The sequence below is a fragment of the Schistocerca serialis genome, chromosome 2 (assembly GCF_023864345.2).
Source record: "Schistocerca serialis cubense isolate TAMUIC-IGC-003099 chromosome 2, iqSchSeri2.2, whole genome shotgun sequence".
NCBI classification, from domain to species: domain Eukaryota; kingdom Metazoa; phylum Arthropoda; class Insecta; order Orthoptera; family Acrididae; genus Schistocerca; species Schistocerca serialis.
Window position 1 is genome coordinate 487,760,696 of NC_064639.1, and position 14,772 is coordinate 487,775,467.

The following is a 14,772-nucleotide window of genomic DNA, read 5'->3' on the forward strand; positions in this document are numbered from 1 at the left end:
GACGAGTGCCTTGCTTAATAGCGTGTTCATCCACATTTAGAACGCAATACAGCTATTTTGTGTAGCATGTAGTCGTTTGTAGGTTTCCGAAAGTATGTGGCACCAGAAATGTCCACAATTCTGGACTGGTTGTTTCTGGACGCTAAGCTGGCGTCCGACAGCAATCCGGATGTATTCCATCGGGTTAATACCTGACTAACACCAACGTGAGTCACGTTCTTTTAACCACTGTAGCACGATGCTGGCCTTGGGACACGGGTTGCTGCGAGATATCATCGACGTCGGTAGCATATCAAGTATTAAATGATGCAGGTAGTCTCCAATAATGTTCACGTAGTCCACAATTGTCACATTGACTTTGAATACGACCACAGGTCTCATGGAAGCACAGTTGAATGTCTCCCACATCGCCTGATACTGACCCAACCGGCCTACGATCATGGTACAGGGAAATTTTAGTGTTGTCGGTCGCCTCAGAGACGCCGTATATGGACACGCCCATCGGCTTGGTGTGGCAAGAAACGTGATTCATCCGACCAAGAGACACATTTCCGTTTTTTCATGTTTCAATCACGATGATCCTATGTCAATTCTAGTCTTAAATGACGACGTCGTTGGATCAACATGGAAAAACGTAGGTGTCGTCTGCTGCAGTGCGCCATGCTCAGCATTATGCGCTAAACGGTGTGCTCTGAAACACTTGTTCCTGCATCAGCTTTATATTCTGTTTTCAGGTCTACCATGTATTACCGCCTACCCTGCTTTATACAGAGTGCAAGACTCCGACTACTATGTTCTGTGATGTGGCACGGATGTCTAAAACCTTGTCGCCTCTTCGTGGTTTCAACGTCCTTTAGCCATTTTCCATAGATGCATACGAACAGTACAACAGTGTCACCGTTTCCGAGATGCTGGTTGGCACACGCTGGGCCATAGCTACGGTGCTTCGATAAAGTCACTTAAGTCAGTGTATTTCCTCATTTGCCGCCTGTATCATCACAAGAATAATTCCCCATTCCTCCCTGATCCGTTTACACAGGTGGCAAACGATTACTGTTTACAATGTACCGCACTCTTGTAGGAGAAACAGGGACAAATAATTTGATACAGCACACTTGTTGTCTATAAAGCTAGGAAACAATCTCAAGTTTAGACGTAGGCTTCTGCGGCGGTTGTCTCTGTCAATAAAAATCTTGAGGGTATGTGACCGCATTGTCAATATGTAACTTGGGTCAATGCTTCGGCCACTGATACAAATGGCATTCCTCAGGGTGTTGTGTTGAATACTGAATTAGAAAAACTTTAGTTCTTATGATCCGGCGTGCTAATGGCTCACCCCGTCTCGCCACACTCGCAGCCGACTTCGTTCAGTCTAGCAGTACATACAGCAGAGTTTCAGTGCTTCGTATAACATTCTTCAATGTTTTCGCCACAGTTGCGAACGTTTCTCAGGGCGCTGTGCCTACCGCTGAATGATGTATAGCCTAGATCATACGAGTAAGATCTCCCGGGTTCGATTCCAGGCGGGGTCAGGGATTTTCTCTGCCTCGTGATGACTGGGTGTTGTGTGATGTCCTTAGGTTAGTTAGGTTTAAGTAGTTCTAAGTTCTAGGGGACTGATGACCATAGCTGTTAAGTCCCATAGTGCTCAGAGCCATTTGAACCATACGAGTAAGATCCGAGCGCCAGTCGGCTACGCATTCGCACCACACTCGCAGCCGATTTCGCTCACTCCAGTAGTAGTAAAATCGGCCACATCGCCCCGCCACACTTGTAGCCGATTTGGGACACTCAGTAGCAAACAGCCCCATGCCAGAACTGCCGCCATTGCCCCATCCACACACACACATTAATGGCAAGAAACAAAGCAAACACCAATTAGGGACGGGCAACACGTAAACAGCCTCATGCTTATACTGCTACCAATGTCCCACATCAATAACCTTCGCCCAAACCCCCCATTCAACCCCAGCGTCCTAAATCAGATTACAATAACAGCTCCTTTCACTAGCATATAAGAAGTATTTTTCATTCAGTGGTCAGCACAACACCTTGAAGAAGACAATTACAACAGTGATCGAAACACTGGAGAATTTTACATACTGACAGTGCGGTCAAATATCCTAAAGAATTTTGTTGACAGAATCTCAAACTGGTCTTCCAAACGCCACCTATCCTACAGTTGCTTTTTAATATTTTCTCGCTCTCTTATGCCACCGGCTTTCATTAACATCAGTGGGTTATCCTTTCCTATATGGGCAATGAAAGAAAAGAAGTTTCTATAGGACCAAACTGCTGAGGTCATCGGTCCCTAGGCTTACACACTACTTAATCTAACTTGAACTAACTTACCCTATGGACAACACACACACCCTTGCCCGAGGGAGGACTCGAACCTCCGACCTCGCGGATACACCGCGCGGCTGTAATGAAAGGAAAAGACTTCTGAACACTTAATGCAAAAACTAAGTACGTTTCCATGTAGATCTAAAACTAAGCTTTACAACCACAGTGGTCTCGTGTTAAAAAGATCAGAGAAGCAAAATGATTTAATTGTTAGATTTACGATCTTAAAGCTGACAAAATTGTGAGGTAAGATTAACTCAAACATCAGTTTTACAATTTGTAAGTGCGCAACTCAGTCTGTGGCGGAAGAGGGCGAGTGAATATTAAAAATCTAGGGCGCGGGCCTGAATGTGTTGTATCTTACGTAGCTTTTGTAGACCGATTTGACGTTGTTTCCTGGTTTTTCCTCTATCACACACTTCTTCTAGACTTCTCCTACACCACTGTGGTACGTATAGGAGGTTTTTTTTCAACCTCCTATCGGTCGGGAAATGGAAACCACAGCGAAAGCCAAAAATGTTTATCTACATCATTTAGTCATACCTTCCAGCTACTTCTGTAGATAATCGCCGCCCCGACTTATACATTTGTCGTAACGTGGTGCCAACTTTCCAAAACTCTCGTCATCCCCTGTGCTGGTCTGCAGATGCTTTTTTATGTTGCTATGAAGTTCTGTGTTCTTTGAAGAGTGGACTTCTTTATGAGATGTTAGATGATCATTTTACCTTTCCAGTTAAACGATAACAGGATGTATGGGTTATTGCCCATGTTTGTCCTGTTGATATGTGGGGCCTTCATTGGTCTTATATAAGGTTCTCAGTGATTGCTCTTGGGACTAAGATTTGGTGCCAAGGTGCATGATTTATTGTGCCCGTATATTCTAGATGACTTATCGTAGGCATTAGTAAGTCCACCTTCTCGAATAGTTTCCTAGTGTGTTCATGTATCATGTCTTTTCATTGTGGTCATGTACAGTTCCTCGTGCAGGTCTCTAGTTCGCGGCCATTTTGGAGATCTGAGAATTAATCGGAAGCATCTATTTTGTAGAACGTGGAGTGTTTGAACGTTTGATGCACTAGTCTTGCCCCTGTATGAATTGCATAAACAATAGATGGTAAAATTTTGGCCTTGTGTAGTCTTAATTTAGTAATTGGATTCATATTTCTGATGATCAGAAGCGGTTGTATGGCACGAAGTGTCGGGTTCCTTTTTTTTTTTTTTTTGTTCTAGGTGTTTGAATATACGTCTGTTATCGATGATAATTCCGAGGCAACGCACTTGTGTCCAGTTAATTTCGACCTCATTCAGAACCAGTCTGTCGCATAAGTCAGTGTTTCTTCACGTAGACATTACTGCCTGAGTCTTGTCGGCATTTAGTTTTATCATGTTAGGTGTCGCCCACTGTTCAGCTACTGTTAGTTGTCGTTGACTTCTTATTAGTGCGGCATTTACTCTGCAGATGCTTGTGAGGGTAGCGGTACCGTCAGCAAATTGAGTTATCACTATTTTCAGTATAGCTGGCAGATCGTTAACGCACAAAATTAACAAATTAGACGACGGCACTGATCCTTGGGGAATTCCTTGACCAAGCTGTGTAACGCTGGAACGTTGGTCTGTGCTAAAATATTGTCCTCATAGCCAGCGGCTCATGTGGGAGAAGAGATGAAAATCAGAGGGAGTTTAGTCCTGGCTGTATAATGATAATCAAACACTTGCCATCAAAAACATTGCAGGAGCATCTTTGTTGCGCATGCAGTGTGCGACTGAGAATTGTCATGAAGAAGGAAAGGCATACACACATACGTTACGTGGGCTGCATGAAATCAACTGAATCCCCTCGCAGAACTTCACTCTTGGGAATAGATACTACTGTCTAGACATCTTTACGGGCTCACCGTGGGATCAGAACTGGAAAGTGCGGGGTGACATGATAGACAGGCGTACTAGAGACATTGTACAACACATCGGCGCGAATCTTCGCCCTTATTTTGACTGTGGTTTTAATTTCGCGACCGATCAGAGGTTAAGAAAACATTGTACTTCCCTCACTGTATCGCGTGCGCGCGCAGCTACCATGCGGCAGTCTGCCTTGCGGTGCGCAGTGGTCGTAATGCTCGTTCTCATCAATGAATGTCTTCTATTACAGGGTGGTTGTAGAGCGTAGCTCCTCACAGTGGAGACTGTAATCATTTGGTAGATATGCCAATACTTTAATCCAGGACCGATTCACGCTGGAAAAAAATAGTTCCAATTTTGGCCACCAGTTGCAAATCCAGTTCTGTGAATGCAAGTGAGATATATAGAAACTTTTCCATACATAATGGATCAGGAAGGGGGAGTAGACAGGAAAGATCAGACGAGTGAGACAGGCATAATGTCGATTTTATTACTAGCCACCGTTCATACAGTTTGTTCAGTGCGAGCATCAAAATAAATGCTGCATCCGTAAAGCGACGTTATCAACAGTTGCTCGCAGCAGTTCCGGTGGCGCTGAGCAACGGGTTCCAGTGTACTGGCTTTCAGGTCAGGCAGAGGTCGAACGTGTCCTCCGTAAACGCGTTCAGTTAGATATTCTCAGAGCCAAACGTCACCTGGATCAGATAATCTTGCAGACCATGCGTTTTGAAAACCTCTGGAGATTACATGTTCGTGGAAGATTGCCTTAGGCAGATCTTTCGCTGGGTGGATGAGGTGTTGCCCATCTTACATGAAAACAGTGGTTTCCACTCAGCTGTGTTCTTGCAAAGCAGAATCACATGCTGTACCAGGAGGTCTCAATAATGTGCAGAGTCACGTATACCTGACAGGCCTCCCGGCGCATTCTCTTCAAAGACGATCCGACCGAGAACAACAGTGTTTGTGATTGCAGAGCACACACTCACATACAGCTAGCGCAGTGGCTCTTAGTGCACAACACGCGTTTTAACAGTACCTCGAATTCGGCAGTTATGTGTATTCACTGCGCCCTGTAGTCTAAAATGAACCTCGTCACTCCTTAGAATACTTCCCGGGCATGATTCATTAACATCGATCCGTGAGAGAAACTGAAGAGATAATTCAGAACATTGCAGCTAATCGTAACGTTTTATTTGGTGCAATGTCTGGATCTTGTACGAGTACCAGTGTAACATAGACCGCAAAACTTTCCGTACTGTTGAACATGGAATGAAGGATTCTGGTGACACTGCAGGAGCTTTAGGAGTACCCCTGGCACACGCTGTACGGCTAGTTCGAGCAACAGCAACCTCGTCAATAACCTCCACCGGGATAGGACGCCTCCCTCTTCCAGCTGTCACACCAAACTCAACCGTGTACTCGAATATCATTACCACCTTGAAGGCGATTATTGACATCTGGCGTCTCCCCAGATCCTTCAGTCGGCAATACGCTCTCAATGCAGTACTGTAATTGCTGTTGTTCACATAAAACAGTTTCACTAAAAGCGCACGGCCTCTTTTCTCGATAGCCATACTGTTCACTCACGTTATGGCTTGTCAAGTGGCAGCGTGGATATACAATGAAGCGTGAAAAGACTGAAATAGGCATACGTCGCAGAGATCTACAGTAAAGACATGGGTAAATCATATTACCTGCTGTCGGTGCCCTTCGTTCTGAGGACCAGGAATCATCGTATAATAAATGACTCCGAATCTGTGTCAGTCTGGGTTAAAAGTGCTGACCATTGTAAAAAAAGCAAACTTGTTGGTGATCTCACCCATTATTACAGAAATTAAAAAAAATTTCTCCCATCCCTATTCCTTACCAAAAAAATTATTAATTACAATATTGCACTAGCCACATGCTACATACTCTGTATGAGCGATGACCTTGGTCATTACTCAACCGCTTATCGCTCTGTGTTTACAAACATGACAAGCCAAATGAGACGCTTGCTCCTAGTTTCACTACAGTACGCGTACGGGATTGCAACCCAACCTCGGACTTAGAAAATTTCTGATCAGTAGCGTCAGCCGTAAACCGCTAAGTGTACATCGAGAACCAGGGGCTCAAGGATGCAACAGTTTTGTCTATATAAGTAATTATTCTGGTAAGAAGACGTCAGTCTTCGTGCAGCCGCGCATGTAAACAGGCAGAATACGGCGCTGCGGTCAGCAACGCCTATATAAGACAACAAGAGTCTGGCGCAGTTGCAGTGTTTGAACGTGATGCTATTAGTCGGGGCATGAGCGATGGGACACAGCATCTCCGAGGTAGCGATGAAGTGGGGATTTTCCCGTACGACCATTTCACGAGTGTACCGTAAACATCAGGAATCCGGTATAACATCAAATCTTCGACATAACTGCTGCCGGAGAAAGATCCTGTAAGAATGGGACCAACAACGACTGAAGAGAATCGTTCAACGTGACAAAAGTGCAACCCTTCCGCAAATTGCTGCATATTTCAGTGCAGGGTCATCAAGAAGTGTCAGCGTCCGAACCATTCAACGAGACATCATCGATATGGGTTTCCGGAGCCGAAGAACCACTCGTGTTCACTTGCTGACTGCACGACACAAAGCTTTACGCCTCGCCTGGGCCGATCAACACCGAAATTGGACTGTTGATGACTGGAAACACGTTCCCTGGGCGGCCAAGTCTCGTTTCAAATTGTATCGAGCGGATGGACCTGTACGGGTATCGAGACTAGCTCATGAACCCATGGAGCCTGCAATTCAGCAGGTGACTGGTAAAGCTGGTGGAGGCTCTGTAATCATGTGGGTGGTGTGCAGCTGGAATGATATGGGACCCCTGATACGTCTACATACGACTGTGACAGGTGACACGTACGTAGGCGTCCTTTTGATCACCTGCATCGATTCATGTCCATTATGCACTGTGACGCACTTGGGCAATTCGAGCAGGAAAATGCGACACCCCACACGTCCAGAATTGCTACACAGTTGCTCCAGGAACACTCTTCTGAGGTTAAACACTTTCACTGGCCACCAAACTCCCCAGACGTGAACATTATTGATCGTGTCTGGGATGCTTTGCAACGTGCTGTTGAGAAGAGATCTCCATCTGCTCATATTCTTACCGATTTATGGACAGCCCTGCAGGGTTCATGGTGCCAATTCCCTCCAGCACTACTTCAGACATTAGTCGAGACCATCCTACGTTGTGTTGCGGTTTTGCGTGCTCGAGGGGGCGTTACACGATATTAGGTAGGTGTACCAGTTTCTTTGGCTCTTCAGTGTAAACCGTCGTTCAAATAGTGTACAGCACCAGATTTGCACTAGGTAGCAGAAAATGGACATAATTTTTTTTACCAGCTAAAATCGGTTCCACGTTAAAGCATCAGCAAATTGTATTAGCAAGTTTCTCTGTCATGTGATAATTACAGCCCATACTGGACCTCCGTGAGTAACTGCACTTTAATTATAGCTACCCGATATTACCAAGCCACGGTTACAGGCGGCCTTTGGTATCCTGATAAAGGACGTAATCCAGTAACGGCCGAAGCAATGGATCATTTTATTGCTTGGCTCAACTACGCACACAGAAGGGTTAAATGGAAACTGGCAACACATCCCAGTGTGTACACTAGCGTAATTTAGATCGGTGGCTGTAAACGGATGTACTTCACACCATTGAGCTATCCACTCAGAGTGAAAAGTACAGTGCAGTAGTAACCGTAAAACTAAACGCTTCCAGCGGACGCAGTCAGACTCCAGTGGGCCCTACTGGAACCAGATGGCGGTGGGCAGCCGACGGCCGCCTCCCTCCCGCTATTTGCTAATTGACTGCGGCGGCATCCCATCAGCGACGGAGGCACCAGCCGCCGCATCGCACACCCACGCTTTTAGCCGGATTGATATTTAAAGGAAAATTCGCGCCAGCTCGCGGGCACAAGTGCCGGCATGAAGGATCGCTCCTCCTGAGGTGCACGCGAACCCGACCACCTTACTGAGACGCGAAACAAAGCGGCAGGAATTTACGTGCCAGCTCGCCAGCGAGGCTTAAGGGATAAGCAGCGCGAGTCATCCGCCTAATGAACTGCTGCGCAAAATGCTGCTCCACACGCGAGTGAACAACAACACAATGGCTTCCGCGACGCCCCGTGTGTTCTGATTTTGCTGCCGTTGACCGCCTACAGAGAGCCTGTGGGAAACACCTAGTGTAATGGATTGACAGTGCGTCCTATCTGCACTTGAAGATTCTAGAGCAGATTTAACTACAGTCGGCTCCTGCCACCGTGCGTGTGCCAGTAATCGAGGCTACAGCAACCGTCTAAACTTTAGAATCTGAAGTAATGAAAAAAGTAAATTTAGTATTAACATCAGCCACCATAGCCATTTACCTAATGCCTCCTCCTATAACTGCTGTGATTGTACTCTTTATAATAATTAATAGCAAAAGCAACCCAGTTGAAAGTATGCGATAATAAAGGCGGAAAAAAGAAAATTCCGTCCGAACAGGCATTGGAAGACCCAGCAGTACCGACCGACCGCCGTCTCGTCCTCCGCCAACGGACATCACTGGATGCGAATATGGAGGGGCACGTGGGCAGCACACCGTTCTCCCAGTCGTTGTCAGTTTTCGTGACTGGAGCTGCTTCTTCTCAGAGCAGCAGTTCCTCAATTGGCTTGCAGAAATGCGTGGTACACACTGTGCCGCCTTACAATATACTTATTCACTGCCCGGACCATCTTCCCAGTGGAAAAATGTCTATTACGACAACATCACGTGTCATACATGCTGTTTAAACCGGAAAGTGTACATCTACATCTACATTTATACTCCACAAGCCACCCAACGGTGTGTGGCGGAGGGCACTTTACGTGCGACTACCATTACCTTCCTTTCCTGTTCCAGTCGCGTATAGTTCGCGGGAGGAACGACTGCCGGAAAGCCTCCGTGCGCGCTCGAATCTCTCTAATTTTACATTCGTGATCTCCTCGGGAGGTATAATTAGGGGGAAGCAATATATTCAATACCTCATCCAGAAACACATCCACTCTAAACCTGGACCGCAAGCTACACCGCGATGCAGAGCGCCACTCTTTCACAGTCTGCCACTTAAGTTTGCTTAAACATCTCCTTAACGCTATCACGCTTACCAAATAACCCTGTCACGAAACGCGCCGCTCTTATTTGGCTCTTCTCTATCTCCTCTGTCAACCCGACCTGGTACGGGTCCCACACTGGTGAGCAATACTCAAGTATAGGTCGAACGAGTGTTTTGTAGGCCACCTCCTTTATTGACGGATTACATTTTCTAGGGACTCTCCCAATGAATCTCAACCTGGCACCCGCCTTACCAACAATTAATTTCATATGATCATTCCACTTCAAATTGTTCTTTACGCATACTCCCAGATATTTACAGAAGTAATTGCTACCAGTGTTTGTTCCGCTATCATATAATCATACAATAAAGGATCCTTCTTTCTATGCATTCGCAATACATTCCATTTGTCTATGTTAAGGGTCAGTTGCCACTCCCTTCACCAAGAGCCTATCCGCTGCAGATCTTCCTGCATTTCGCTGCAATTTTCTAATGCTGCAACTTCTCTGTATACTACAGCATCATCAGCGAAAAGCCGCATAGAACTTCCGACACTATCTACTAGGTCATTTTTATATATTGTGTAAAGCGATGGTTCCATAACACTCCCCTGTGGCACGCCAGAGGTTACTTTAACGTCTGTAGACGTCTCTCCATTGAGAACAACATGCTGTGTTCTGTTTGCTAAAAACTCCTCAATCCAGCCACACAGCCGGTCTGATATTCTGTAGGCTCTTACTTTGTTTATCAGGCGACAGTGCGGGACTGTATCGAACGCCTTCCGGAAGCCAAGGAAAATGACATCTACCTGGGAGCCTGTATCTAATTTTTCTGGGTCTCATGAACAAACAAAGAGAATTGGGTCTCACACGATCGCTGTTTCCGGAATCCATTGTTGACGTCCAAACGTAAGTAAATTGATACTTAAAGACCATAATAAAGGCTTAACCAAGGAAAAACCACGTTGTTTGGTTAAACCTGTATTACGATATTAAGAATCAATTTACTTGCGTTTTCAAGTCAGCAATGGCATATACTTTCTTGATTAAATGGTATGTATGCCATACGACATTGTCACAATAGATATTGTTCCAAAGTGAAGATGTCCCATGATCGAAACCGGTAGTGAACAAATGTATTGTAAGACGGCATAGTGTTTATCATGCATTTCTCCAAGTACGTCGATGCTGTTAACAGTTGCCTGAAAAAAATTTTTTGTTGAATTGGCCTCACAGGTGCTGAGTGCACTCCGCTTGCCAATAGCGCTCGCCGGACCCGGATGATCATCCAACCGAATACTATCCAAACTGGGTACCACTTAACGTCTGAAATCTGACTCGAACCGGTGTTACCGCTGCGACAAGACTGTCGGCAGTAAAAAAGCGGGGAAGTTCCAATAAACATCGTGGGCGATCAAACAGTTTCCGCTCAGAGGCCACTCTAATCCCTCGCCCACATGTCGGTGCTTACGTAGCCACATCGGAGTTTCTCTGGATTGCATATACACTGTAGGAACGCCCGCAAACGGAGACGTTTTGATAGTGCCTTACAAAAGGCCGCAAAGAAAGCCATTTAAGAGATAATTGCGGATGTGTGTTTACGAGTCGCAACTGTCTGCATTATGATATACACTCTTAGGCTGGATGAGCAGATACATCATCACCTTGACGAATAGTAAGGCGGATTTAGGAAAGTGACGTCAAGTCTGCAGCAGATTTACAGCCTGAAAAGACTATTGGAAAATTACACCTGTAAGGTCCTGGTGTCTGCCGCCTTGGCTGAGCGGCCAGAGCGGCCGACAGTCATGGGGGGGGGGGGGGGGGGGAGACCCGGTTTGATTGTCGGTACAGCTAGGTGCTACTTAGTGGAAGGAGTGGAACGGGGCACACACAGCCTCTTGATGCCAATTTGGCAGCTATTTGAGCCAGTACAGTAGAAATTATCAAGAGAACTCTAAACACATTCAAAAGTAAAATTCAAAGCAGACATCACGAGCGAGTTTTTAATTGAAACTGGAATCCAACAGAGTGATGGACTGTCCCCAGTTCTCTTCAGTTGCGCGTTACAAAAGGTCATCGGAGAATGGGAAAAGAATTAGCAAGGATAGGCATGCTGAATAAAGTTCTCATTGGAGGAACAAAGAATGGTGTTAGAGTCTATTGTCTCGCAATCGCCGATGACGTGGCGATCCTGTCAAGAAACGGGGGGACAGCTAGGGAAAAGAAAAACGTGCTGAAGGGACAAGCAGGAAAAGTTGCCCTCCAGATTTCTTTCGAGGGAACAAAGTACATAACCAAAAAATTAACAGCACCTAACAAAACAGCACGGTAAAATTGAAAATGTGGGTAGTTTCAGATAGCTTCATGAAATAGAGCAGATTAAAACTAGCGACAAAGAAGCCCTTGACAGCAGGAGGGAGAAAATCGTCGCTGATTTTCAAAGGACGCATGGCCTATACGGTATAAAATCAAAGCGAAATTCAGGCATAATACAGTGATCAGAACCGAATGTCTTTAAGCAAGTGAATGCTTGAGAATGACAGGAAGGGCTAAACTGAAAGGAGACAAGTTTGAGTGCAAAGTCCTTTGGGCAGTAAAGACTTCGAGAAAGAGAAGAATTATTCAGTGATATTGATTGATCGACAGAGTCAATCACGAAATGACGAGTTAAGTTGTATGGACATCTGTTCAGGATGGATGCAATCCAACTAACGAAGCAGATTTTTAATATGCTGGACAACATACCTAAAGTCTCTTATGAATGGTTCAAGGAAGTAAGGAAGGATCTCAACAGCACTGAACTAAATCAGGAGGACATCTGTAACCGATCAAAGCACCGATGACTGATCAACAATTTTAATGGCTTCAGCGATGAGCAAAAGTAGAACAGCGGCTGGACGGGAGAGAGAAGACAGGCGGCCAGAGAGAGAGTGCAACGCCTCTGGAGCTTCCAGAAATGCTTTATTATTACTTGGCGCGGTCTCTGGTGGCCACAAACGAGAGAAAAAAAATTGAACTCAAATTTCACCCCTGTCCTTCATTAGCAAGAAATACAATATTATTTCACCACGTTAAATTTTACAATTTATCGTTCAATCTTACCTGCTAAAAAAACGTGCTTTACTCGTCAATTTCGCGTTTGGATGCAGTAATACACTCGTCCCTGCAGTGAGTTAAGAATTCTTTACACTCAGACCATCTTCTAGAGCTTGATAATTCACTGCTCCATTTCTTTAACGATGTAAACGGGAATGATGCACACTTCAGAGATTAGTCCAGGCAGAGAAATCCAGAGAATTGGTGTGAAGTTTATCCTGAAAGCCCTGTTCATTCCATTCGTCTCAAACTACACCAGAGCGTTATATGTCCTCATATACCAACAGCAAACAGTGCTGGGACACCTTCCACAGTCATGGGCCAAGGGTGAACTTGGGCCCAATTACATAGTGACTTAACTGATGATTTTACATTTCAAACACATTGTACGAACTAGGACAAAGCTTCACACTCAAGTCAATGACGAGCGGTTGTCTCGCAAACGACTTACTTGCGGACCCCTATGTTTGCTGAACCGTTTATGCTTCTGCTATCGCATACTTTCAGCTGTGTCAGTTTCCGACATTAATTACGGTATGCCATGTATATGAGTGCTGTCCGCCAGCGTATTAAACTATTATGACCTTAGATTTTTCCTTCCATCGTCTTTTGGCTCGTTTTAATGTGATTTACTCTCCTGCAGATTCGTTTACAGTAGCACTTCTACCTTTCATCCTCTGTTCTCTGTTCTGTATATTTCGATATTTGCCTTTCCTTACTATTTTGGTTCTCTAACATGACAGATACTACTCCGAGGTGTTCTAAAACTTTCCGTCTCAGCTTGTCTCTTGGTCTGGTTAGTGTTTCTCATATATTAGCTAAATGGACAGCCTTATTCTAGAACACTACATTTCGAACGCTTCTACATCTACATCTACATCTATACTCCGCGAGCCACCTTACGGTGTGTGGCGGAGGGTACTTATTGTACCACTATCTGATCCCCCCTTCCCTGTTCCATTCACGAATTGTGCGTGGAAAGAACGACTGCTTGTAAGTCTCCGTATTTGCTCTAATTTCTCGGATCTTTTCGTTGTGATCATTACGCGAGATATATGTGGGCGGTAGTAATATGTTGCCCATCTCTTCCCGGAATGTGCTCTCTCGTAATTTCGATAATAAACCTCTCCGTATTGCGTAACGCCTTTCTTGAAGTGTCCGCCACTGGAGCTTGTTCAGCATCTCCGTAACGCTCTCGCGCTGACTAAATGTCCCCATGACGAATCGCGCTGCTTTTCGCTGGATCATGTCTATCTCTTCTATTAATCCAACCTGGTAAGGGTCCCATACTGATGAGCAATACTCAAGAATCGGACGAACAAGCGTTTTGTAAGCTACTTCTTTCGTCGATGAGTCACATTTTCTTAGAATTCTTCCTATGAATCTCAACCTGGCGCCTGCTTTTCCCACTATTTGTTTTATGTGATCATTCCACTTCAGATCGCTCCGGATAGTAACTCCTAAGTATTTTACGGTCGTTACCGCTTCCAATGATTTACCACCTATGGCATAATCGTACTGGAATGGATTTCTGCCCCTATGTATGCGCATTATATTACATTTATCTACGTTTAGGGAAAGCTGCCAGCTGTCGCACCATGCATTAATCCTCTGCAGGTCCTTCTGGAGTACGTACGAGTCTTCTGATGTTGCTACTTTCTTGTAGACAACCGTGTCATCTGCAAATAGCCTCACGGAGCTACCGATGTTGTCAACTAAGTCATTTATGTATATTGTAAACAATAAAGGTCCTATCACGCTTCCCTGCGGTACTCCCGAAATTACCTCTACATCTGTAGATTTTGAACCGTTAAGAATGACATGTTGTGTTCTTTCTTCTAGGAAATCCTGAATCCAATCACAAACCTGGTCCGATATTCCGTAAGCTCGTATTTTTTTCACTAAACGTAAGTGCGGAACCGTATCAAATGCCTTCCTGAAGTCCAGGAATACGGCATCAATCTGCTCGCCAGTGTCTACGGCACTGTGAATTTCTTGGGCAAATAGGGCGAGCTGAGTTTCACATGATCTCTGTTTGCGGAATCCATGTTGGTTATGATGAAGGAGATTTGTATTATCTAAGAACGTCATAATACGAGAACACAAAACATGTTCCATTATTCTACAACAGATTGACGTAAGCGAAATAGGCCTATAATTATTCGCATCTGATTTATGACCCTTCTTGAAAATGGGAACGACCTGCGCTTTCTTCCAGTCGCTAGGTACTTTACGTTCTTCCAGCGATCTACGATAATTGCTGATAGAAAGGGGGCAAGTTCTTTAGCATAATCACTGTAGAATCTTAAGGGTATCTCGT